Source organism: Myripristis murdjan, chromosome 2, assembly GCF_902150065.1.
Source record: "Myripristis murdjan chromosome 2, fMyrMur1.1, whole genome shotgun sequence".
Lineage (NCBI taxonomy): Eukaryota > Metazoa > Chordata > Actinopteri > Holocentriformes > Holocentridae > Myripristis > Myripristis murdjan.
The window spans coordinates 13,107,392-13,135,320 of NC_043981.1; the positions used below are offsets into that span (position 1 = coordinate 13,107,392).

The following is a 27,929-nucleotide window of genomic DNA, read 5'->3' on the forward strand; positions in this document are numbered from 1 at the left end:
ATCGTTATTAGAACATGAAATGTATTGATTCACAGCTGAATAAGCCTTACTTTTTCATTTCAGTTTAGTTTGACATCGAATACTAACGCCAACAATCGCTGCTGGGGTGATTTGTGCTCACTGCTGTGACGTCTTTTTCCTTGGATTGCTTTGTTCCCCAGAAAGACCGGCCTGACACCGAATGTTTAAAATAGTAAACGTAAAAGCTTTCTTTTACTCAGCAAGCAATTAGACCACAAATAAAGACATTCATGTACAAGAGAAGCAGATTGTTTACTATCCTGTGCTCACAGGGCTCCTATTTCCCTCAATGTGATTTTATCAAATTAAAAACAGCCCCATGTTCTCTCAATCCCATGTTCCCTTAACATAAAGAATAACAATGTCCATGCCTCTGTTAAATTAATTAAAAAAAAAAAAGTAGAATCTGATAGTACATTTCCAGTAAATAACATCTAAGAATACGTCCCTGGGAACAGAGGAACTTGGGGAAACAGATACACTCCTCATTACTTCAATGCAATTTCACAAATTTCAGAGACACAGTCCAGTTTTTTCCCCTTTGAAGTCTCTCCTGTTTCCTTGTATGTTCGAATTATTTTCTTTTTTTTTTGTTGTTGGTTTTTTTTAACGCCCTCGTCACCATATTTGGGTCTCAGCATGGTCTCAGGCTCGAGGAAGGAGGCCCTGGCATCAGCCACTGCCAGTGGGTCCAATGTTTTTCATGCCTAGCCAAACCCCCCCACATTCCAACTATAAAATCCCATCTCACTGCTGAGGACTCAAGAGCTTGGCATTCAAGTTGTCGCTCCTCAACAGCCTAACACTGGCTCCTCGCCACCTCCTTGTCCTACAAGAATGCTCAAGTAAGAATAATAAGAAAATGAGTATGAATAGAGAGAGATGGGATTTCAAAAGAAGTGGGGGGGTGAGTTTGAATAGAGGTACCGGGACTTTGAATGGAAGTAGAGGCATCTTATTTGCAATGGTCCCTTTTCATCCACCCTGGGGGTACTGGACTGTGTGAATGGGTTGGTTTGTTCTACGGGTGACCAAACATGGCACTTGAATGTTCATCTGCACAAAGACAAAGCTTGAGAGAGCCAGAGACACTCTGTGATGGGGATGGATTATGAACTAGTCAAGTGCTCTGTTCTGTTCTGTCTGTCCTCTGAATGCAGAGCTCTGGCTCCACCACAGCTTTGGCCAGCATGGTCAGGATCCCTCTTCTCTCAAAGCGACGGGTATTTGTGCCAGCCATTAGGAATAACAATAGAATTGAACCCTTCTTCATTTTGCTGGGAACTGCCAAACGCCACTGTGAGAAATGATGGGCCAGAGTGAAGGTAATGCTTGTCAAAGTGACAGAAAACGATCGCAGATGTTTTGCTATACAAACCCAGAATCTCGAATAGAATAACATAGAATAAATCAGACATACAGAGATACTCTTCATCAATTTTTTGCCTGTATTTATGGAGCATTTGGAAACACAGTTGTTTCATCTTGTTTACCAAATCTTATCACAGGATGACACATGACTGAGTTTCTCATTAGCTTTATCAAAGCCCGTCTTCCACCATGATGCAGTCTCCCGGTTACAAGAATGTCACCTTGATCTGACTTGTAATTATAGTGCCCCTCGTTTAGGTCAGTTAGTGTAATTCTGAAAAGACTGAGTGGTGAGATGCATACATTTCCCCAGTTTTGTCAAAATCCTTTCTGGTGAGTTGCCCAGGGTGTCTGCCAGCTTTCTGCACAATGGATGCTGGGACAGGCTTTCAGGCCCTTGTGATGGTGAGGAGCAGGGATCTGGTAAAGGCAATGATCAGTGGTGTCTGAGATAGCGATTGGGATGGATGAACAAACAAGTGGAAGGAAAACAATTCATACAAGGATTCACACCGTCCATCATGGAAAAAAAATGGCCAAAAAACCTTCTAAATGCCAACAGAAACCAACACAAACAAGAGATCACCTATTTGCAACACTGCAGATAAAAGTATTGATCTGACATTAAACCTGACACTGCTGGCACTGTTTGTCTTACCGAGTTTGCAAAGTCTTTGTGCAAGTGCAGCTTAGTATGCAGCTGATAATGGCTGCAGAGCACCGCGCATACCGCTGTCCACATTAATTGGCTCTTTGATTGGCTGCGACTCATAATCAATAACTGGCCCACAAGTAGAAGTGGCTCGATGGGTCCTCGAGGAGAATTCATAAATTGGGAGAGCATCGCCTGCAGCCGTGTGAGGCTGGTTCCACATTACAAATGTGCCTACACACAAGCAGTTTCATCACAGTATCACAGTGTTACATCATTCCCCTCCATGTAGAGCCAGGAAAATATGCTGTCTAATTATAGGGGTGCAAGTTTTCCCAGTGCAGCCTTACAATATAAAAACAAAACCTCAAAAGCCTTTTAATGTGCTGTCATTCATTGCAACAATACTATGTGGACTGGTGAGAGCACAAACTTCAGCTATTTTCAGACAGGCACCTCAAATCCAAACAGTCTGAATAGCAAAAATAGCATGCCAACAGATCTTTTCAGATCAGATTTAAATCACTCTGAAAATCCAGTCGGACCACTCAAACTCAAGTGTACAGTCTCTTTCATCATTCCCCATGCAGCATGGAGAATAATGTATAAAATATCACATGTCGTGACACGAACAGCAGAGTACAAACATGGCAAGAGCAGCGCCTGGACAAATGAACAGGTTTCGTGCCTCTTCACTGCACCATGACAAGGAAACGCCATCATGATAACAGCTGGAGTAAGCAACGCTGATAACCCCACATCAGTAGGTTGGTGCTTCACTTGCAGAAAACACGATCTTATACCCAACATGCTCACACTTGCACGTCACTTCACACGTGCATGTCACTTCTGTGACAAGCAAAGTCAAAATGATAGGATACAATAATAAAGCTTAAATACACAAATCCGATGTGGTGAAATTGTTGCTTCCAGTGTGGACAGTCAGCCTTAAAGATCCGATTTGGGAAACAAATTGGATTTGCATGCTGCCTAAACAAAATATAACTCGCTACTTTCTTGGATTTCCTGTCAAATGCCACATTAGTCTGAAAAATCACAGAGGGAGCGTCTCTCTCTTAGCAGTCAGAAAAATCTCCAATTCACAGTATCAGAATTACCAAGAAATCAAGCCGTCATGGAGTATTGTAACCAATTCACTGCAAAGTGGGGTAAGACAAAAGGTAGAAAAGCAAAGTAATCCTTGAGCACACCTGCAGTTGCACCTGCCAAATCAGAACAGAATATGCAGGAATCAATGCAAATTTTCCGTCTCTGTAATTTGGAAAATGGCATTTGTTTTTCTTATTAAACTCTTCAACTCCTGCCAGTCCCACTGGTGGGCTCAGCATCATTACAAATGTATTTTCTAACTCTGAAGTTACTTAAGGGTAAATTTGAGCGAAAACCAGAGCTGCTACATTGGAAAATGCACTAATTCTATGCAGAATAGGTGATGCAAGAGCAGGTCGCGGGTTGCAGAACAAGTTATTTACATTTTTGAGGGACACTGTGGTGTTTTACTGCCATAAAATACCATGAGCACATCAAAGTCCTCTCCACAACATCGCAAATAGCCTAATGAGCCAGTCAGCTGCCGGTTCAAGCACTGAGTATTTCACACCATTGGCTCCGGCCCGCTCTCCATTATTTCTCAGCTCGATTAAGCCATTCAGCGACGCTCTCTTCACAATCTATTGCATCTAGAATTTGATATGAGTTAAATGGGAGACTAGATGCTTTCCAAGAGAGGGGCAAACTCTGGAGCGAGACACTGGAGGTTTTTTTTTTTTTTTTTTTTTTTTTTTTTTTTTCCCAGCCAGAATGGATTCCTTTGTGCAAACAGATAACACATGCTGAGATGTACAAAGCTGGGTATTCCAAGAGAGAGTAATGCAATATCACTAATGGGCTTATGGATTTCTCTGTTTGTTTTGGAAAGAGGGAGCACAATATGCGCGCGCACACACAGGCAAACAGATTCACACCAAGTCTCTTTCGAAGATTTGGAAAAGTGCTTTGGGTGGTTTATTGATTGAACTTGTGGTACCGGGGTCAGTGTGTGTGTGTGTGTGTGTGTGTGTGTGTGTGTGTTGTCAGTGCTGATGTTAGAGGAATAGAGAGGAGGTATTGGCTTGGCCTGATGGCATGGGTAGAGCTCTGGATCGAGAAACAAGACACGTACTGAGGGCAAGGGAACAATGGCATGCACCGTACGATGACTTGTCCCTTGGATGTACCACTATCTCTCTATCTGAGTCAAGTTTCTGTTTCCAGAAAAGAACTTTTTTCTCATTTTGCAATGGCCAAAACTGCATCCAAACCTCAACCAAAGCTGTTTTAATTGCCTAAACTTGACCATTAGTTAACCACTTAAAGTGAGGATCAGGTACACACTGTCCTATTGGTCATATCCAGACATAATTAGTATTGTTACGAAGCTGATGATGTAATTTTTGTATTTATTTGTTCATTATTTATGGTTTACTTGTTAGGGATCAATATAATGTATATAGACAAACTGAAAACAGCTGTCCAATACAAGCATCATAGTGTTTGTAGTGGATGCTCATTTGCAGCACCCGTCCTAAGAAGGGTTTTTGCAAAAATAAGAGATTAAAAATAAATAAAAAATAAAAAAGAATAGAGGGTAAACTGATTACAACAAGAACATTGGAATACTGGAAGATTGACCAAATCTAAGCCTAGTTCTTGTCAACAATTTAATCCTTCATTCTTTATCATTGTGCACTAATGCATTCAGCTCCATATAAAATTGATTGTAGCTTTTTGTATTGTATTTTGAATCGCAATAACTGAAACAACAACTAAAGGCTATATTTAACTAACTAACCAAGTTCACAATGTTTATGACTCAGGCTGAATATGTTAATCAGTCGGCATCTCTGTTGCTGGCTTGTTGCAGGAATTAGTTTGACCTTTACAAAAATAGTTCAGGCAGGAAATGTTTGTTTCTACCCCATATCACTCCCTAAATTCATTAATTCACCCTCGTTTGTTCTGCCTTGTTCATTAATTACCTGCACTGGGACACCTCGTTGTGTAGTATCGCTAATGCAATTCGTGAATGACAGCATGGTACCATGGTAAGGACTAAGAGAAGAGAGAATCGGTATGATTTGTGTCGAATTGCTATTCACTCCATCATCCTCCTTCATCAGAGACACAGTGACTGCTTTATGCCCTGTCCCTGCCATGCTAATACTCTGTGATGAATGGATGGGGGCAAAATGGGCAATAACTTAGTTCATTAAAACCACTTCTCTTTGAAAGAACTTTTGACTCTGTAATTTAAGAAGGCGTAAACCGACTGATTGGTGGGTCAGCTCTCCAGCCGGATGAAGGAATAAATGATTTAGGATTGTGATAAGACGATTATTACAACCAAACCTGAGCCCAATAGGCCTTATCAATAATTTAATCTATAAATGATCCAATGGAGATCATCATTTATTCAATTCATAATTCATTGGTCTCTTATGGCTGTAGTTATTCCCCCCTCATATGAAACTCTGCACCCAGCCTCATGTAAAATGCATGTTTTCTGATTAATGTCCCGGCACATCCATCTTTCAATTCCTTTCAGTGTCTTTGTACTCCATTTCATAGTCGTCTGCATCCCCATCTAGCATCTCTGACTCTTTTTATGGCCATAGAAGATACATAGCTTTTATATTCACTATGAGCACAGCGAGATGTTCCCTCTCTCGGAGGTGATTTTATGTGTGTGTGTGTGTAGCCGCTGCCGCACTCTCTCTGTCGCTGGTGATGGCAAGCCCATAAATCAGAATATTCTTTTTTTTCTTTCGCTGCCAGGTGAAGTGTAGTACATTAACCATTGCATTAACACACATACACACACACACGCAAGTGCTGACATAGGGACGGGCACCGGGGAGGTTTGAGAGCTTGACTTTTGCTTATGACTTATTCATGCTTCACACAGTCAGTCAGCACACCTGGGGAAAAGTCATTTTTTTCACACTGGGAGGGCTCAACTAAAGCAGCGCTGCAAGGCTTTAAAATAACAGCTGGTCCCTCAACACACAGAATCTCCTATTACCTCCTCTTAGGCTTCAAATGACATGTGAGTGCACCGTATTTTGTATCATTTTCCAAAAACGTGGCCCTGTATCATAAACACGTTTGTGGCCCCAGTGGGAATCAATATAGCCCAATTCGGGGTCTACTAATTGAGCTGAGCCAAATGAGAGAGGCAGAGTCAAACCTCCGGTGTCACAGTGGCGCGGCATGTGGCGTATAGCTCTCAGCGTGTCCCCTCAGCAAGCCCATCATGCATTATTTCATGGCCCTGCATCTTGTGGTTCAATGGGCAGATAATGGCAATAATGCTGCCTGAGTTAAATCTCATGCTTGTTGAGGTCAAGGCACCCATTGCGTCAGGCAAATGGCTTCTCGCTTGGTTCAGATTCAGCATATTCACATCAGAGTGGAGTGAAAGTGAATAAAACACACACCATCAGTGCAGGGCAACGTGGATTCCGACACGAATCTGTGTTTTCTTTGGGCTCCAAAAAGATTACATCCTCCTTATTTTGCTCTGTCACACCATCATCCTCACTATCTGTCAAATGCACCATGGTTCGCTCTGTGTATGCCTCATAGCTAATGCAGTGTTGCAGGAAATAGCAGATTTGCCTACAGACAAATTACATGTGACATTTGCAGCCTCGGAGCCTGGTGATGCTCACCAAGCATTGCATGATATCCAGTGCCATCATATATGCAGTTACTGTGGTACAGTGCTATGTGCAACGCTGCAATACATATCGCAGTCTAGTGACATATTTGTGGACCTCTTGATCGTGTTTGTCCCCTTTATGACCTGATGACTGATCAGGGACGTACACAAGCCTGTTTAGAGACTTTCCATTTCAACCCCACAGAAATAAGTGTCTTGAAACAATGCAAAATATGGCTGATTGCCCCTCTAGGATCAAGAAGATGTCGCTTTTTTGAACGAATCTCTTAAAACAAGTGTATTTACATTGGCAACACATGGAATTAGAGTTTTCTCCTCACTTTTTTTTTAAACGAAGAATCTGCTTTTAAGAGTCCAAACTGGACTAAATGACTTAATGAGGTTGGCGGTCTTTGCGGTGCACTTTGCCTATATGACATTTATGCTAATGCAGATGTTTATTTTATGACAGTAAGAGCCCCGGCTCTCTATTTGTTTGTGATTATGAGGGGTTGCCGTGGCGTGCCAGCTGGTGTTGCGCTGGGTTGAGGGCGAGCAGCGAGGACGTGACTCCTTTTGTGACAGTTTGAGGACACATGCGGCCCGCTGACAGCTAATGATGATGCTACCTGACACCCGTATATATATGTGTGTGCTTATGCGTGTGTGACTGTATCGCTGCGTTTGTGTGTGTAAGATTATCTGCATCTTTGTGCATGCTTCTGTGCACCACTGGGCGAATATGCATGTGCCTTTGGCCACATATAATATTAGTGCATGGGTGTGTGTTTGTGTGTGTGGTCATGTTTGCATTAGCCTGGATGATGTTGTGGTGAATTTCTCTGATGCGACAAAGAATGACCGTGAGCTGTTACTGCTGGTAAATACGTCACATGCAAGGAATGGATGTAGATTTGTGTGTGTGTGTTTGTGTGTGCAAACATGTGTATATATATGTGCAAACACTCCCAGCATGAGCACTATTTGGTTTCATCATGCCTTCTCAAACCGCTTCTCGTTGCTCTCAACTTCATTTGAACCCTGCGCATGAAAATCAATGCAAAGCTGAGGCAATGAGGCCAGATGATGTTGTGTATGCCGTATCTTTTTTGATCTTCTGCTTGAATCGTTTGGGTTAAAACGATCCAGACTACTGTTGTTGTTCTGTTGATTCAGAGGATTTTATCATCGCTCGTTGTTTCTGTCGCCGTGGCCCCAGTCGCCTCACTTGCCCCATTAGATCCTCACAAACAGCGACGAATCAAAATATTTCAGTTGTGCTAGTGACCTCTTTTTGTTTGTTTGACGTACAGCGATGTCTGCAGTATGGCGCGGGACGTTTCTTTATTTAGAGAACCTAATGATGTGTACGGTAACTCTGACAAAGCGCCCGAGGGAACGTTTTCTGTTTTTGTCTGTCAGGTTTTAGTAAGTGTTAGTGGAACACACACACACACACACACATGCACAAGGACAGATGCACATGTTCATGCATGCATGCACACAAGTTGAAATTGACTGACCATTCAACTCTGCCGATTCATCCACTGAGACAGCCCGATTGTCACAGTGACAGTATGTATTCACTTTGGTGTTTGCAACTATTCTTAACATAACATACGGGGCGGCCCCAGAGGGAATCAAACCCTTGACCTTAACAGTGTCACTGCAATGCAAAGTGATTTCAGGGTTAGACTCATGCACTAGAATTATATTCAACAGTTTCACAGTATTGAACATGTGTCCACTTGGGTGAAGCACCAACACAGTTACATCTGGCATCATGTAATATATATATATATATATATATATATATATATATATATATATATGTATATATATATATATTTTTAGTCCCCCTAGCAATTAACATTAACACCAACACTTGTCACTTTGTCCATTTGTATACACACATATATTTATATAGATGAATAACACAGCGCAAAGTGGAATGGTGTTCGCCTCTGCCAAGTGGACCTCAGGGTTTATTATGGCCGAAATATATATATAAATAAATATAGTTTTTTTCTTCCTCGTTTTCTCGAGCATATAACCCTCTAACTTAATTAAGTTCCTATTTTTTAACTGCTGGCAAGTGGCCGTGGTATGAGTGCTATAACTTACTCTGAGGTGCACTTGGCAGAGGCGAACCCCATTCCACTTTGCGGTGTGTTCTCCGTCTCTCCCCCCGTTCATTAATTCCCTTCACCGGGACGCCTTGTAGTGCATTATTGCTTAGGTATCAGTTGGCGATAGGGGAAAAAAAAAAGATTATTGTTTTAACTGGCAGTGAAAATGTGGCCATCATGTCATTTCATCTGTCTCCTCCCCTTTCTCTTTCTCAGTTTAACGCTTTACTGGACAGCAGGGCATGCAAGAAATGCTCATTTCAGATTAATCACTACAGCTATATATAATGTTTATCACCAAGACATCTCTCCCAGTCTCTCCATCCCTCTCCCTCCCTAACTCTCTCTTGCTTGATCTGTGTGTTTTGCTCTCTCTGATTCTCTCTCTGTCTCTCTCTCTGTGTGCAAATCCCTGTTTCCAGGGCTTTTCTTTGTATTTGTGTCTCTCTGATCAGATCAAATACGGTGCGTAGTCATTTTCAGTGAGGTCAAATTGCAGAAACGGCTGCGGCAAAGTTCACCAGTCGGCAAACATACTCTACAACAATACCTGACTTTCCTCAACAAAAGAAACAAGATTCTGAAAGTGCAAGTTAAACTGAAGTGTTTGCCTTCCTTCCTTCCTTCCTCCCTTTCTTCCTTCCTATAAACCTAATCCCAAAAATGTGCTCTAAAGCCGCTGGCTCAGTGCCTTGTGTCTCTGCTCAGCTGGTACCAGTTGTATATCTTGCCTTGGTGATTAAAACCGGTACTTTACTGCCCACATGTGAACTCTGTTAGAAGGCCAAAGGTCAGCGTGAGGGGAAATGTGTTTGGCATTTTCCGAGCGGACCTTAGCTGCTACTAAGACGTGTTAAAAGGTCACAAACACATTTTTGTGCGCACTCATACGAGAGAGAGAGAGAAAGAGCACACACCCTGAGCTATACAGCGCATCTTAATATCTTTCAGCGTCCCATGAGTCGTGAAAAATGTATGCATATCCAGTTTTCTGCCTCAGATAGTGATCAGTGACTGGTGGAGCTTTTAAGACGCTGTATATCTGAGTCATAAAGATGCCGATGGAAAAATAATATGCTGACTGCTCTCCTGTGTGTCTTTGTGCTTTTTTGTATGGATGCATTCTTGCATATGTGTGTGCATGAGCTTGTGTTATATGTTTAAAAATGCAAATGTTAATGCTCATGTACACAGATGCTGAACTGCGTGTGTACATATGTGCATATTTGTGCCTTGTTTATTTATATATCTGGGCCAGAAGTTCACTAAGAACAAGGCGGTGATCTGCTGTGGCCATGTGTGCCCATCTGCACATGTGTGTGGCATAAACCCTGCAAATCCCAGCATACACACTGTGTCGGTGCCCTGTGAAGGGCCTTGGTCATAACCCTGTCATGTTTATCCCCTTAATGGTCTGGCCTAGAGAGAGGAGACACATCTCTTCCACATTCCACTCATTCCAGGTAGTTAAAAATAAAGCTCCTCTAAATTCGCTGTGGCAATGCAGACCAGCTTTTCCTGAATTCATCAAAGAAGTTTGCCACGGGAAAGTTAAAAGCACAGACTTAAAAGACTGGCACTTTCCCCCAGATTTTGCTAAATTTTCTAAAACGTTGCAACTAAGGTAGAGCCAAAAGCCCAGGAAAAGTGAGAAGCCATAGTTTTTGCTTCCCATAAAAGAATACATATTTTTTGTACTGTCAGATCCTCTTTCCTTTGCTTAATTTTTGGCACGGCCACTGCAAGGTGAGTTGTGAGCGCTTGAAGTACCTAAATCACAAGTACAAAGACAGCTAAACAGGCGAGTCGTGTTAGACTGAATGCCAGTTTGCAGTCTGTTTGAGCTTCGAGGTGTTTTCAAAGCAGCGTGAAGCAACCAACACAGCTCCAAAGAGAGCAAACATTTGATGCTCCAGTTGCACAAAACTGGAAAAGTATTTAATGTGGCTTGGAGAGCAATCTTGGAAATACCAAACGTGGACCATGGATAAAAACAATGGTCACAAGTTGAAATTATGACAACCACAGAGTCACAGTGAGCACTTCAACCCTGAAGTATCTAAATCACAGTTACAATGACAGCTAAAGAGGCGAGTTGCATTAAGTTGAATGCCAGTTAGCAGCATGTGTCAGCTTTGAAGTGTTTTCAAAGCAGCGTGAGGCAACCAACAGAGTCCAAAGAGACCGAAGAGTTGGTGCCTGAACTGCACAAAGTATTTAATGTGGTGAGGGGGAGTCCAGAAACCCCTAACAATGCGTGCCAAACACGGACAAACTCCACTGGTAAAGCGGAACAATGGTCAGAAGTCAAAGCTAGCCCACATGCAGAGGCAAACATTGATCGGGACAAAGCCAGCGCCTCAAAAAGTTGCCGTCGAATTGACCCTCTGTGAGACAGTCTGAAACAAAAATCACACAGTGCAAGACGGAAGCCATCCAAGGAGCACTGAGAGCAAAAGGTGGGCCTGCTCGTTGTTACCTGCTTGATATTCAAACACTGAAAGCACAAAATTCAGCAGGGAAAGCTTCCTGATATTGAATTGTTGCCCCTTTTGCACGGCACGCATCGCCGTTATCTCAGCCAAAATTACTCTCTAATTCATCTGCTTCTCTTTATCTGCCTCTCCTCCTTTGTGGTTGGTATGGATTTAATAAGAAAAAATCAATAAGGGGTAATGGGTTTTACCTGGATTCACCCCATCAGTGTCTCTACTATTTTGGATTAAATGTATGTTGTAAGCTGTTTATTCTGGTTGCATGAGGACAGATTTGTCCCCCTTGCGCTTTGCGTGTCATTCTGCATCATAGTTCCCCACAGTCTGTTACTTCACTGTTGTCAAAATATCTGCGCGCCAATGTCACCAAGACACATTTCTGCATATTCACTGTGCCTGGCGCATAATGTAATTCGGAAACCATAATACCCTCATGTATTTGCACAATGTCATTTTGAAGCACAATCAAAATATCACCGGGGGCAAGACGGGAACATAATGGTTCCCTGAAGTTCAAGGAGAAAAGCAGCCACTTGACTTTGCGGTATTGAGGTAGAGGACACTTGACAATGGCTGAGCTTTCCGCTGAAAACACTTAGACTGATGAATGACGCGCCGCTGTGGCTATGTATTTTAATTTGATTAAAAAAAAAAATGCTTGTTTGAAATCATTGTGAAGAGGGGAGCAACGAGGTGCTAATGCAGTCACCGCTGACTTTACTTTTTGACTGTGCCCGGTAAAGAGCGAAGCAATTACCGAACAGAGTTTGAGTCTGTGTTCGTGAAACGGACCGCTCCTCGACCGCCTTTTTCTCAGACAAAGCTTCGATTCAAGAGTAAGTCGGCTGGACGTCTGCATACAAACGCAGTTTAGTTTGTTTTATCAGGTATTCACCGCTGTGTAACACACAAGTACCAACCCGGTCCTGTGGGACATCACTCCACTTGTTTAAAATGGGATTCTGAGTCTGCCTTGCCATTAGATATTCTTAATCTTTCTCTCCACGTAGTTTTGTTAATATGTGAGTCTTAAAAATGACAGAGTTTGGATTTCTTGAGATCATACCCACCGCTGAGTTACACAGTTTCAGATTTTACATTAATCCATTCATATTTAGTGCTCATATATCTATGTCTGGCAGTGAAAGTACGTTTTTTTTTTTTTTTTTTTAATTCATACTACTAATTGTGCTGCCAAGATTTTTCTCTCTCCTCTCGTAATTCCAGAGATGAGGGAACATGCCTTTTTTTGTCCTGGTGGAGTGGTAAAGAGTGTGTGGAAAGTTAGCGGTGCTGCTCTTGCGGAGAGCTGACCCGAGATGGAAAGTCTTTCCTTGTCCCTTTCCAAAAGAACATTCTTCAGCAGCAGCCTCACCCTGACTGATCCTGCTCCAACCGCCGGCAACACAGAGCCAGAATCCCCACCACAGAAAAGGGCACACACACACACACACACACACACATGCACATGCACACACACACACACACTCATGCAGACGTGCACACGTACACACATCCACAGGGGCATGCACGCGCTCAAATACAAAGATGTACAGGCATAGACACTTCAGCACTGACATGCAAGCACACGCACACATAGACAGCCATCACAGATTTGCACACACACACACACACACAAACACAGGGCACTTAGCCTAACCATCCAAGCACTCAGATTCAGTCAAGGATTTGTCGTGACCTCTTTGGGGCCTGATAAATGCAGACTGTGTGATTGCCACAGAGATATTTTTTTCTTCTTTGATCATAAAGGCAGAAACATTAGTTGGCTTTTAAGGTGACACTGCAATTAATAGACGTTTGTAGAGAGAGGAGATACTTGAGTCGATAGGGATGCGAGCTGACAGCTGAGCCAAAATCAATGTGAATGTTAGATAACAGCAGTCGCGTACCCAGAGAAATCTAATGAAAAAAAAAATATTAATGGAACTGTCAGGCCTCGCAACATGACACCTTCACTAATGGATTTGTTTATCGTGCTTTATGTGATATAGTTAAATGATATTGATAATATAAATTAATCCGATAATGACTGTCTCAAAGGGATTGATTCGCTTGTTAAACTCCAGGGAAGGCTTCAGTCTTCACCACAGTTGAAACCGAGGTAAACAAACCCTGTTGAGCTCACAAAACGCTAAAAGTACGTTTTAATTCAGGAGCTGTCAAATTTTTTATTTGTTCCAGTCCCCGAAATTGGCCCTCATGAGGATGCAGACCCCCATTTGAGGTGATTTTGCTTCAGAAACATGGAAATAGACTGATTTTAAATTGTATTTAAGTAAAATGAAGTGATGCTGTAGACTCAACAGCCAAAAAATTGTGTAATAGTCACAAAATTTTAAGCTTAAGTTTACATATTTACATATTTTACATGAAAACTATTGAGTTGTCATACTTGAACACAGACAAACAGATGCAAAGTGTTAAGATTAAAACATTTTGCAGTGAATTACAGCGAAATTAAACTATTTCTCATTTTGCTGAGGGCCCTGTGGAAGACCCTCAAGAGACCCCGGGGGGTTCACCGGACCGCACTTTGAAATCGTCTGGTTTTAATTGATCTCACAGAAATCCTACAGCGCTTGGGTAGCGGATGTTAATTGGATATCTTGAAAGGCACCAAATCCAAACAAGAAGTTTCATCTGATGCGTAGATCGTAATTTGCAGCCAAAATCTCTCTTGTGGCTCTCAGATCTTATAGTGGATATGTGGTGGAACTGAACCACTAACCCTTGCAATGTTAACAGTATGTTCCTCTCCTTCCAACTACACAGGACTAATTCCCCCCCAGGGCAAAATGTTAGGGATTATTCGGGATCTAGCAAAGCAATGAGCAGCCCGCTTCCAAAAGCTCTCAGATCACAAGGACTGGAGTCGTTTGAATAATAATTTTGGCTTGGTGATGTTCCCTTTTTTTTGGGTGGGTGATGCTGCTGTCCGTTACGCGTAATTGCCAGGCCTAAGATGGCCTCAATCGAACATGACAGAGGTATAATTTTCAAACGAGACATTTGATGAATGTTGAAGATTTTTGATCAAAGATTATAGCTGGGGCAGAGCAGGCTGTCTTGTGCGGGAGAGAAAATGACTGACTGCATCTTGGAGATTAGCTTAAGCTGCTTTCCTTCTGGACAGCAAAAAAAAAGAGGTTGTTATTATGAATAGCGGCCAAAACAGTTAAAATTTTAAAGGGAATGGAGAGAGAAAAGAGAGAGAGGGAGAGAGAGAGAGACTATAGAAGCTCATTTAAAAGCAAAGAGAGGAGCGAGGGAGTGTCACACGGGGCAGGGTTGAGCCAGATGAAGGTGAACAGCATGGATGAAGATCACGGTAAATACCTGCTACTGTTAGCCTGCCTCATTTCATGCACATGCACACACACACACAGACACACACACACACAAAAACAAGGTGGCATGTGTGCCATCAAAGACCAAAATGTACCCTGGCGTGCCTGTATGCACATGCATAAGCAAGGACAAGCACACAAACAGAATCCATGTATGGATGCTGACACATCTGAGTGCACACACACACACACACACACACACACATAAACACAGCCTGACAGTCTCCACCCACAGTCGCTCTGTGATTGGCCTACTTACAGGCAGAGCAGCCCACTGGCAGATTTGAATACAGGCAAAGAGGGAGGGATGGACCGAAAAAGAGGAGGGGAGGAGAGACCAGCGAGGGGGGCGGTGCACTAGTTTCTCTCTCTCTCTCTCTTTCTCTCTCTCTCTCTCCCTCTCTCTCTCTCTTGCCGGGTCAGGATGGGAAAGGCTTACAGGCAGGGGAGGAAACATGTCATGAGAGGTGATGACACAGCCGGAGAGACCTATTCACACTGACGCTGACTCCCAAGTTCGCCGCTCACCACTGCTCCCTCTTCTTCTTCTTCTTCTTCTTCTTCTTGTGCCGCCGCTGCTGCCGCTGCCGCTGCCGCACCGTCCCACAGAGGAGAGAGAGCCAAAGATAGCTCAGGCTTTCATTCCCTCTCTCTCCCCACCTCTCTCTCTCCCTCTCTCTTTTTTCACTCTGTTTGTGGATGATGGGATTTTAATCATGTGGAAGGTAAGATTAAAGGAGGCGAGGGGCAGCAGTTTTGTTTTCTCAGCAGTCTTATGCATACTGTATTAGGCTCTGTCTCAGCTGGAGCTTGTGTTTTCTCTTAGTTTACTTAGTCTGGAAGTCACCGGGGGGGAAGTCTCACATGCTTTCACCCTGCCTCTTCACTCAGACATTATTCTCAGTGGGAATGAAGAGTGGAAGCGCTGAGTGCCAGCATTACTGGAATGATAATGATAGAGCAGTGGCTTAGGGACCGAGCCAGTGACTCTTGCGGAGCCATCTGTATCAAGGTCTAGAGGAGCCACTGAAAGAAAGCTCAACTTCTGCACCAGCAGTTTAAAGTACAATGGAGATTCAGTTTTTTTTCTACGTATTGTATACAAGTGACTCATTAGTGCCTGGCTGCCTTCCTTGAATTGAGAAAATTCTCGTTTCAAATGTGTCACTCTTTCAGTAGAACTTCAGCTGTAAAATAAAAAAAAAAAAAGTTGGGTGTTAAATGCTTGATTTTTAACATCTGGACTTTCTTAACCTCTGGAAATTCTACATGAAATGCAGAATTTCAAAGAGCACATTGTGTTATTGTGATGTTGTTGAATTTAAATGATTTAGCGTGAGCCGGATGTGTTTTTATGAAATTTGTGGGCGGCATTGGAAAGCAAGGCTTTATTCTCATATTGGCTGTGACGCTTGACACTTTGAATATCGAGGAAAAACAACAGATTAAAATGTGTGTGCATATGTGTGCCTGTGCGTGTGTGTCTGTGTGTGTGGGTGAGTGGGGGGGGGGTTGTGTGTCATGTCAAAGAGTCTGTTTCAAGTGACCCAATTTCAAGGAGCCAATGTGTTTTTGGTAATGCTGGAGACATAAAGATGGGAGACAGCGCCTTGAGGGATGCTTAAAATATGTGTGTACTTGAGTGCTCAAAGTGTGTATGCAACTGTGGCTGCCTATGTGCGTGTGTGTGTGTGTGTGACTCCAGAGGTCCTGATTGTTTGGTCTTTTTCACTGAAGTGAACAGGAAGTTTGACCCTGTTAATTTCACAGCTTGAGGGGAAATGGTGCATTTGGCTGGACGTCACCTACTCAAGTCTGGGAAGTCGAGGATTTTATTTATAGTACGGCGTCTTTAATTGTGTCTATAAAGTGTGTGTGTGTGTGTGTGTGTGCATGGGAATGTTACATATTTATATATAGGAGCATACATTATGTGTTATGTATCTGAGCTAGAGTGCATATACACAAGTGTATTTTTTTTTCCATTGGTGTGAGTGTATGCCTTTATATACATTTGCCTACCATGGCACAAGTTATTCCATTTCACTGCATCTCCTGTGCACTGAGGCATGCTTATGTGTCTGTGTAGGTGAGCATGTGTGCATACGTGTGTGTGTGTATATATATATGTGTGTGTGTGTGTGTCTTATGCGTGCTGAAGCATGTGTGTGACAGCTGGCTGCCACAGGCTCAGTGCCACTACTGATACTTCTCACCTGCTAAGGGTCAAGAGGATAAAGTAAACCCACAACCATTGTTTGATGTGCAAGGCCTTGGAGCACGGAAGGAAAGGAGCCTATACTGCAGTTGTTGTGGACTGGAGGTTATCAGTAATAGTTTCAGGAATATTGGGCAAGGTTTTTTTTTTTTTTTTCCAAAACACAGGGAAAGCATGTAATAGGGTTAAGTGTGTAAAGTGGGTTTACAAACACCACTCCCTGACACCTAAAACGCATAACAGTGACCATAACACACTGGGTTAAGCCCTAAAAAGAGACATATTTGCACTTTACTATGAAAAGTTAGTTGATTTTACTGCAGGGAAGGGGCCTCATTTAACAAACAGTGAATATAGGAAACATAAAAGCAAAATAAAGGCAAGGATTCATCATGAAAACACGATTCCTTTCAGTGTGGAGAAGTTAGTGATCATATTTTGCTGCTTCTCCACAAAAGTGATCTGACCAAGAGGGAGTGTGGGAACTCCAAAGGACTGGAATTGTCTGCGGTTCGGTCTGCCGTTGCCGACGAATATAGCAACAATAGTATTGTTGCTGTTTCTTTTCCTGTTTTCCTGTTCCCCCCTGACACATTTCAGTCGCATTGTCAGCATGGGTGGGTTTGAGAAAAGCATCTTAGCCCTGAGATCTTCCTTTTTTTCCTTCAACCTGAAGACTGACTGTGGGAACCATATAGACAAATATAGCAGCAGGAGTATTGTCATTTCTTTTCCTGCCCTGGACACACGATTGAGTCACATTGTGTTTTTCTGACAGTTTGTTTTCTGTTTAAAAGGATGTGGCTCTCACATGGTTGAACGCAGAACTAAATAATTGATGTTATTCCATGAGTTTCTCAAAAGCACCTTCACAATCCATTGTTGCACCGCTGGCTATTTGAATCAGATCAGACTAAAACTGTGGATCAGTGGAAATATTATTCATCTGCACAAGCTCAAATGGTGCATGTTTGCCATATATGCAGTGCCGCAATGCATTTAAGGGGCCCAACCCTGAAATTATGTGCGAGTGTGCTTTGCCTCGGTGTTGCTGCTTTAATCACCGAGGAATTTGGTGTCAGGAAACCTTTGAAAACTTTTTCAGATCCACTTCTCATTTTGTCGCCTGTTGCTGGTAGCATTGCCCAGCTACATCGCCCAAAAAATAGCCTGGTATCTCACCGGCGTGCAGATTACATAACCAAATGGGAGGTAACTTATGAGGCTCTTATCTCTGCCTAATTGGTTAATTTGATCTTCAAAGCGTCAACAGTCGCTCACTTCAGAGGCTTGAGGGGCAATCCGCTAATTGCTATCTAAACATCCTTCAAAAGGATGAAGTAAGGATTGGAAGACTTTTTTTTTTTTCACCCTCCCGTTTTCCACCCCAGTTCAGTTAATTTTTTTCACCCCACTGCGTTCTTTAATCACCAACCGAAAAAAGACGAGAGTGCAACGTTGCCATGGAAACTTCAGAAATTGTGACAATGAAGCACAATCTGTTCAGTGAGATTTTGGCAGCTCGCGCAGTCCTGTAGAGAGGATAAGTGGTCGTTCAAACTTTTTTCACAGTTGTCAGACGAGGCTCCGCAGTAGATTTCTGTACAAATCCCAAATGAGAAAAGTGAGATATTATTCAAGAATTTTCACATTTGGACGATGAATACAGTATCATAGAAACCCCATTTTCTTCACGCTCTTCTGCCACGGCACAATCCACTTGAGAACCAAAGGCATTAAAATACACAGACTTTGTTCTACTGTCATGAAAACATGATAAATGAATGCTAGAGAGCTGCAACAGTGGCTCCTATTGTATGACTTTGATTACAAGTAACTGGTGCTGGTACCTGTTAGTGCACTTTGGAGTACATAATTGCATAATGACGATTGCACTGGCATTTTGTTGCACCATGCTTCAACGTGCTTCAAGTTATAACACAGAAACTTGTCTTTCAAGATCTACAGCATGTCACTCTGCACCAAAATCAGTAGTTCTCTATTGTACGTTTGATTTGACTGCATATCTTTGACCGAAATCCCTAAGCATGCTGCATGGCAATGCTTTGTGCAAACCCACAGAACTGTGTTTTAAATTCTAGAGAAGAGCCAAAAAACAAGATACCAAATATGTCTGATGTGCTGATTTGCAGTGAAATGATGCACAAGACATATAGATATTTTCTATTTGACACAATGCTGCAGCAATAAATCAGCAGCTCAGAATAAGTGAGATGTGGCTTGAATGAAGGCTTGCAACCAGCAGATACACAATATGTATGATATTGCTGCACAGTGTTTTTTTTTTTTTTTTTTTCTAACTTTCATGCTACTTAAGAGAAACTTGAAGGAAATCAGAGTTTAAGGGGTTAAAGGAGAAATCATGGAACTATTGTTGCTTCAGTTAGGGGGTTCGATTCCCACAAGGATCAACCAAGCAAGAAATACAAGCACTTGTGGTTCCGTATAGCACTGTGGATAAGCACCAAATGACATGGCATATGTTATTTATTATAATCTGGGAAGCAACGCTCACTCCCTCTCTCAAATCCTTGATAAACTGCGTCTCTTTCCAGTTTTGCCTATAGGAAGATTATGATCAGTGCTTTGTAGGAAATATTGCCCGATGAACATCTCGTCCCAGGTGTCAGACAAGGCTCGGTTTCTTCCTGATAGGATTTTTTTTTCTTTTTCTTTTAATTCACGAGCCACCTCGAGAACAGTCTGAAGATATGCCATGGTCATTTGATATGCTTCAAGGGGATTGGGGTAATCCATCCCAGAGAGGCAGATGTTGAAAGTCAGATCACATCGTTTCTGGCAGATCCCCAATCGAAAGAGTTCTCGAAAGTTCAATACCGTCAAGTATTCTGACATTTTTTTCCCTTCTGATGCAATTCGAGCAAAGATCACCTCAGGTCTTTTGGTTCTCACCTCAATGTCCATCTTCATAAATTGTGATTGTAAGCATATTCCTAGGAAGTCCATGTGTTCGCTATTAGGACATGCATCGACGTTTAGGAAGTGTCATTTTAGGCATGTTAAGGTTAAGCTGAGGTCGCATGCAATGAAGCAGAGGTTACACTCGCATGCTAGGGGGCCGGGGCTGTCAATTGACTCCGAGCTAACCACATGATCGTGTTATACAAGTTCAAACGAGGGCATCTCCCACCCCTGCATGACTCCTTTGCATGTGTTTTGCATTGCAATGCAGATGATGTAAGCGACGGAATTATTTTACTTATGAGCCGCACGCAGAAACCAAGCCGGGCTCTGTCTTATCTCGCTCTTCGCCGTGCTCTCTGGGGATGCTTTAGCGCTGGAAACATTTCATTTTTGCCAATCAAAGCTGCAATGATAATTTATGGCGCGGTACGATAGCGAACAATCACGCTCGATCGCTTTCATCTCACGGTGCTTCAGACACGGTATTCCAAGCACATATTTTTGCAGCGCCGTTATTGCGTTACAGAGTAATTGTGATCACAGCGGGAGGCTGGGGTGACTTTGCATTGTGAAAAATTGATAGGATGGGAACTTTGCACACACACACATGCACGCTATCTGAGTCACATCAGATGCTAAGCACTCGGTTAACTCCAGGCTAAACACTCCCTCATCCCAAATAACATTCCTGTGACCCCAGGTAACGCTGTGGCTCCCCATGTTTTTTCTTCACTCCCCCGTGTCTCTGCTGGCTGCATGCAGACCAGAGAGTCATACTTCAAGGCTGAGCTCAGAAGCATTGCATCTCCCCTCTGTCTTCCTCTTTCTGCCCCGTCAATCTAACATCAGGTGGAGGCCTGAGTCAGCCCGTGAGCGACTAGTAGACCTTGCTATTTGGGAGAAGTGAGTGGGCTTTGCCGCATGAGACAATAAAACGCCAGAAAAGGAGCTCTGGGGTGAAGCAGCAACTTTCAAATAAATCATAGTTTTCAGTGACTAACGCTATAAATGTCACTCTGAACTGTTGCAATGCAGTAAAACTCACCGACCTACTCAGCACCAGAAGTCATTTCAAAGTTAGGGCGTTTATTCTTTAGCTCTCACATACCTCAGGTTCTTTTCGGTTATATACATCCCGGTTTTAGACCAAGCAATAAACACACTATTACATACTGAAGTAATGCATAAACAGCTGTTAATTTCGAGCTTATATACCAGAGAATTCCACATGTGCAAGGCAATGCTTTATGCTTTTTGACATAGTTCAGAGGATGTGGTCATAAGTTTTATCCCAGTGGTTTTTAGCCATTTAGACAGCCTTTATGAAACTTTAATCAACTTAAAATTGCTTGTGCACTGTGCATGATAATGTCTGACTTTTTTTTTAATCTGTTTTGCAGTGAATATTAACATGTCTTCCAGTCTGAAACTACATTTTCAGTACTAGACATGGGCCAACTTTCTACCCCTAATCTGCCAACGTATGCAACATGTGCACCATTAAACCACTTTCTTCTTCATCGACATATTAAGACAATAGTTATGATTAGTTTTATGAATTTATATCGCTGTTTCATTGAAAAAAAGCTATGATTAATATATAATTACTGATCACATGGTCAGTATGTTCTATACCACTGGCGTTGATGATGATTTTTGATCAGGCTGACTAAACGATGCCAGATAACCTGAACCAAAGCATTTGACCTAGATATTAGAACCAGACAGGAGTTTTGATGAAGATACCTTGATTTGGTGAAAACCTTCAATCTTTTCCCCTATGTGATGTAAAAGAGTTTGTATCTCCAGGTGCTCGTTGCCTGTTTGAGAGATATATTTTCACCTCATGATGAACCCAGGTCTGGTCGTGTGTGTGTATGTGTGTGTGTGGGGGTTTGTGTGTTTGTGGTTTGGTTGGGAAAACCGCAAACCACGATTAAAAATGTCTTTGACATCACCGGCTTTGCCTTGTTTTTGTCCCCTTATAATCTCCAACCCAAAACACGGCATCTAATTTAACATGCAGCACGACGCAATCTGGGTCACGCGGGCAGGACAGCGATGCCAGGCAGACACTGACCACCGCACACACACACTCACACGCACACACACACCATCACAGTCACTACCCACTATCAGCCGCTGAATCCCACCGTTTTCATAATCACTAATAGCCCTGGCATCCCAGACTATAACCAGCCAATCCTGTTAGGTGTGACTGACCGCTTCCGAACATGACAGGCTGTGATTGGTCACGGCCAATGTGGCAGGAAGCGGATTAGGGATAAACATGGCAGGGGAGTCTGGAGTCACACAAAGATGCTCTGCGTGTACGTGTGTGTGTGTCTTTGTGTGTGTGAGTGTGCCGGAGACGAAGTGTCACAACGGTTGCTGTTGTTAAGTTGTTAATGATCCAGGGAATGTGGCCTGCGGTTGGGATGTGGGGACTGATTATGGGAAATGTGCACAGGAGAAAGAGAGGGAGGGAGGAGGGGGAGTTGGAAGGGAGAGAGAGGAGAGGAGATGAAAGGAGGAGAGTGGACAAGGGGGGAAGCCGGGATGTAGGGAAATGGTGGCAGGCGAGAGAGGAGCAGCATGTCGTTTTGTTTTGTTTTAAGTTTGTACTCCACACCACGATGGATGGTCTAGAATAAAAAAATCTGAAATTTAAATCTTTTAGCAGTGGTGTGAATATTTGCTCAGCATCGATTCAATTCATGATTCAAAATCCTATTGAAGAACAATAGAAACATTTGGAACAATTTGATTCAAATTTGTAAAACACAATTCGAGCCCATCATTCCATTCATTACCTTTAGCCAAAATTTTACAGCATATCCATTAAACACTGACAATAATGTAAGACTGTCCTTTGATATATTTTTTTTACATTGAAAAAGACAGAAAACATACATTTTTCTTTATTATTTGTTCTTAAAAAACATGTTTTTAGGTCACAATAATGTTAAGTCTCTTTTTAAGAATTATCAATTAATTAATAAAGCATTTCATATCAGTTTGGGCCAAAGTGAGTAATTATATTTATTTCTTTTGCCAGGTTGATGCACGTAAGAATTCACAAGCACTGCATCAATACAATGAATGAATTGTTAAATTTCTGCTTTTTCTAGAGTGGAGCTACCGGCATTCAGCTATGATTTTGCAGAGTCGAGAGATGCTTTTCTTCTTTACAGTGGAAACACTGTAAAAGATTGATTTTCCTTGTGGGTCCTTTCAGTGGTTACTGCTCCGACCTCCACAGGCTTCACCACTGCCACCAGTCTTGCAGCAGGAAGATAACAAAACCTTTTCCTAAAATCCCTTTTTTGGCAGAAATTTGCCTTGACCTTGACATGAGAAGCTTGGCCCTGAAAAGACGACTTGGTCTCTCCGACCCCAGGAGGTCAAGGGTTAATCTCCCACAGCTTTGCCGTCGTCTGCTGTTAGAAAGCAGATTATGCTTTTTCTGAATCCCAAATATTATAACGCTGCTGTCCAGTGAAAACCACGTATCCCAAAATGCCAACTTTTCAGCAACTCGGAAAAAATAATTAGAAAAAGTTTTTTAGCTTGACGACAGTGCACTTTTCAGTTTGTCTAATTAGTTTTGAAAAACATTAATAAACCTAAGGCTTGAAGAACTTTCTGAACCCATGGAGGAGCGGGTAAATCCTCAAATTAAGTAAAAACATGAAAATCACCCAAACTGGAGATACATGGTTTTCACTGGGCTGTAAGTGAATGTGGGATTTCCAAAATTCTTAGACAGATAGAAGTAAACAAAAGTGTCACAAATCTTAAAAGCGATCTGATACAGACACCCAGAATGAAAACATTAAAAATAAAAAACTTACAGAAAAGAAGCAGAGGTTTTACTCCATAATTCACACACAAAAAATGTAGATTATTAATTTTGTTTTTCTCAAAAAATATGAATTATTGAGCGTTACCTCTTTCTTTGTGTGCTCCCTCTCTGTGGAGGGTAAGCTGGTGAGAACAAAACATTTTTTGGGCACATATCTCAAGTGTACACATATATTCATATTTGCTATACAAAAGTGCTCTCTCTCTCTCTGTCTCTTTTTTCAATCCTTTTCCCCAGAACTTATTGTGTTACATATCCATTAACCTTTGCAATGTACAGTATACTGTTTCATTGCTCAGTGCTGAGATAACAGTAACAACAGTAAAAGTGAAATTACAATAACAGCTCCAATTCAGAGAGTTCAGAGCTGTTTCCAATTTTTTGTCCTCACCAATTTCTGTACATGAGGGGGGACAGAATATTGGAAACACCGCTCAATAAAATGTAGTCCAGTGCAACAGCAGCACTAACTATGAGCTCAATGGCAAACAGAGAACTGAATGAACACTGCTCATATAAAACATGAGCATTATAGGCATCATAAAAGTCAGCTTGATGACAATTTGTGGCCGCTGGAATTTTTTCTGAATTTCTGAACTGAAAATTGCATGTGAATTTTTAATCAGGCAGGGTCCTTGGTGCAAAATGTGACAACATATGGAACGGTACGGCAAACATCATGATCCATCCAATGTTGCTAATATCTTCTCCGTGTATCTGCTATTTATTGCCTCACGTTAAGAGTTAAGAGTGAATTGGAACGCTGCAATCACACAGTGACACACACAGTGTATGCTGATTATGTTAGCTAGGTCAATGGCTATGACCTACTTCTTGGTTGTGCTCCGTGGACTGCCACAGCCGCTCACATCAACCCACCGGATGATGCCCCCGCCCCCCCGCCCCGACCCCCCTTCTATTTTACTAAAGCAGCTTTCTGCTGGTTACTATATTTATTTATTTTGGGTGATTTTGATTATACTCTCCTCTGGCATACCAACAGGGTCATTATGAGGTACCGTCTTATCTGGAGGAGGGTAACTTTTTAAAATGTCGAGCTATTGCAAGGTTAAAATATTCATTTAAATGAAAACTTAAACAGATATAAAAGAAAATGTCCCTGCAGCTTGACTACGAAATAATCCGTCACCCTCAGAAACGTCCTCTTTTTTTTTTTTTTTTTAGTTAAAATGTCAGAGTCTCCTTCGTTGCGGTTTAAAGGGAGACCAGCAATTATTTTATTAGCAGTAGACCCTGCATCAGCATTATGAGTTATATATTATGTATAATCGCAGGAACCACTTACATTCTTTTCCCATTTCAGAAAATCCCCCACACAGACTTCCTCTCTCCCTCCGTTTTTTTTTTTTTTTTTTTTTTTTTTTTTTTGCCAACATTCTCCTCATGTTGAATCAGTTTTTAGAAAATGGATAGAAAGAGTTCCCATGAAAAATGTAACAGATTAAACTACGAGTGGAAAGGCAAGCCACAACCTCCTTGGGCCAAAGTTAATAAATGATTTAGAAGTAGAACACAGACTAATGGGCGAGTCAGCCCAAATAGAAACATGAAGAGAGAGAGGGAAAAAAAAAAGTTTAAAGAGAGTTAGTTTTTAAATAGCTTAATTAGCGTTTTTGGTGCTGTATTTGTTTTGCAGGACATCATTCGAAACATTAAAAGCGAGGTTTGTTTTTGTGCTTGATAAAAGCTAAAAATGAAGGTTTTTCCTCTTAAATGGGCAGCATTTTGAAATTCTCTGATCTCCTATTCCTCTATGAGAGATCCAAGGCCAGAGACAGACAGAGAGATGAAGGCAGTCAGGAATAGAAAGAGAGACAGACGACAACACTCGCGTGTCAAAACAGCGCTACAGGTCTCACTCCGGACACCGCCGGAAATCTGACCTAAATCTGTTCCTTCCAACGGGACAAGCATCTCCTGGCACAACACGACCGCCAAGTTAGACCTGTCACCATCGATCGGCTCAACCTGTCATTTCCCACCACAAACAAACACGAAGACGGAGATGGATACATAAATGTACTGACATACGTACACACACACACCTAAGCATATCATGCTGAGTGGCTCGAAGCTGTTTTTTTTTAGTTTGGAAAGGGTCATGTGCATCATAACACTGCAGCTCTACAACAGCTAATTTGTGCAATCACAGCCTTTTATATGTCTTTTTGTTGTTTATTAGTAAGAAAAAAATATGAGCATTTTCTGTATTCTCTTTCCTAAACATACCATAAATATATTTCTCAAGCAAATTTCAGAAAGTGCACATTGGCAGTTCCTCCTTTTCCACTGCAGGAAGTGTCCACATAACACAAGAACCCTTTTTAGGAACCAGGAACCTTTACTCCTGTTTGTGCTGGAGGAAGCAGTCCATCTTTTTGAGTTCCTGGGCCCCAAAATGGTCCCTGCAACCAAAATAATGCACCAAGGTCCTGGAGGCCACTGAGGTGCATTTGTAGCTCTGATCATCCCTGATTGGCTGAATGTATGCAGCAATGCAAAGTATCATTCTCTGCTGTTTTTCAAAACAGTGCAACAGAGCCGAGTAGCTTTGTTGTGCTTTTTAAAACCAGTAACTCTACTTTTACTGAAGTACATTTTTTCTTGAGTTTTGTCCTTCACTACATTTTAAATCAGATCCATTACAGAGAACAAATGATCAGTGACAGACTGTGGAACCTTTCACAATAAAGCCCAGTCCACATAGGTTAGAAGAAGAACCTGCCTCTATTTTGTTGGTTCTACTTTCTACTTTCCAAATTTCACAATAAAAATTGCACTATGAAAAACAACTCAGCTGGCGTTCAAGTGGAATGACTGTGGATAAAAAAGGAACAATATCAGTGAGTTGGCCTGGTGATGAGAGCCACCAACATTTTATGTGCCTATTCCCCGTTGTCATTTGAGTCTACAGGGTCCTCACTACAGTCAACCCTCAACAATTCTGCGTAATGCCCCTTTATCAAATGTAGTTCGAAGTGTGTTCTCTCCTCCTTTTGTAACTGCATGGAAAAGATCACCATTACTGTTTGGGAAAAAGGAACTCACTAACTTGTACAGTAAAGTAACAGCAGCAGTTTGTAGTGCTGTTTCCACCACTGCAGCGCACGCAACCACACACACAAATTATTAAACGCTCATCCTACCCTGAGATCATTCAGCTCGTAATTGAGATGAAAAACATTGCGTTCCTCTGCTTTTGCGACTTGCACACCATGTCACAGCTGATTTCCTTTACTCTCCTTTTCTAACCTCCTCAATCTCATTTTCCACCTCTGTGCATCTTTTCTCCAAGACCGAATGCAACATCGCAGTGTCACACTAGTACATAATCATGGACGTAATAACAGCTTTGGTGTTTTCTGTGTGCGCTGTTTCGTTGCCGTCGGTTGCACACAGAAGGACGCACACCTCCTCCTGATTTGCATGAAATTAGATGTTCTCGGGGTGCGGTGGAAACGCAAACACACAAGGGGTTACAAAGCAGGCGCTGTACATCTAATACACTTGACTTTAGAGACTCTTCTCGTGCATATTTTCCTTTAGAAGCATGTATTTTCACAGAAACTACAGGAAGTTACAGGGAAAGTGTCTGATTTTACTTTGACTTTCACAATGCATCACCCACCACTGCGGAGATATGACATCTTAACAGTACCAACAGTGCAGGAGATGAAGTTCCTGCATTCAGTGGCAGCTCCTGACATGCTCCACAAAGTGACAGTGTAAAACAAAAATTTTTGCCTGCCTCCTCTAGCTCCCTTTTCTCCCGATCATACTCCTGATTTCCCCCTTTCGTCTCCCAGTTCCTCCCATTTTCCCCATTTTTATCCTCCTCTCTCACTCTCCGCTCTGCTATCCTCCCTTTACCTCCACTTGCTAAGCCTTCCTCTCCATTTCCTCTCCTCTCCTGTGTTTCATGCTCCCTCACCTCGCTGCACGGTTCAACAGTGTCACCTACGGTGTGTGGAGAGGCATTTCACTCCACCTCGCCTCCAGCTTTGTGTCATTGTGTGTATGCTTATGCGTAGGGTATAAATGTGTGTGTGTGTGTGTGCATGCGTCATCATGTTCCTCTTTGTCAGAAAGCTGTGGATTTATTCTCACCTCCCTCCACCCCTCT

The 27,929-nt window shown here is 42.2% G+C and overlaps 1 protein-coding gene across 2 annotated transcripts in view; it reads left to right on the top strand.

Moving 5' to 3' along the window:
* The window catches only part of LOC115374279 (E3 ubiquitin-protein ligase Midline-1-like), a 66,313-nt gene that overhangs the window by 2,605 nt on the left and 35,779 nt on the right, over window positions 1-27,929 (top strand). The window contains exon 1 of one of the 2 annotated variants that reach the window (XM_030073137.1): window positions 15,195-15,481. The exons of the other annotated variant lie outside the window; for it this stretch is intronic. The gene's annotated coding sequence lies outside the window, so the exon portion shown is untranslated. Of the gene's footprint in view, window positions 1-15,194; window positions 15,482-27,929 lie in introns of those variants that run through there. 2 annotated transcript variants of the gene reach the window in all.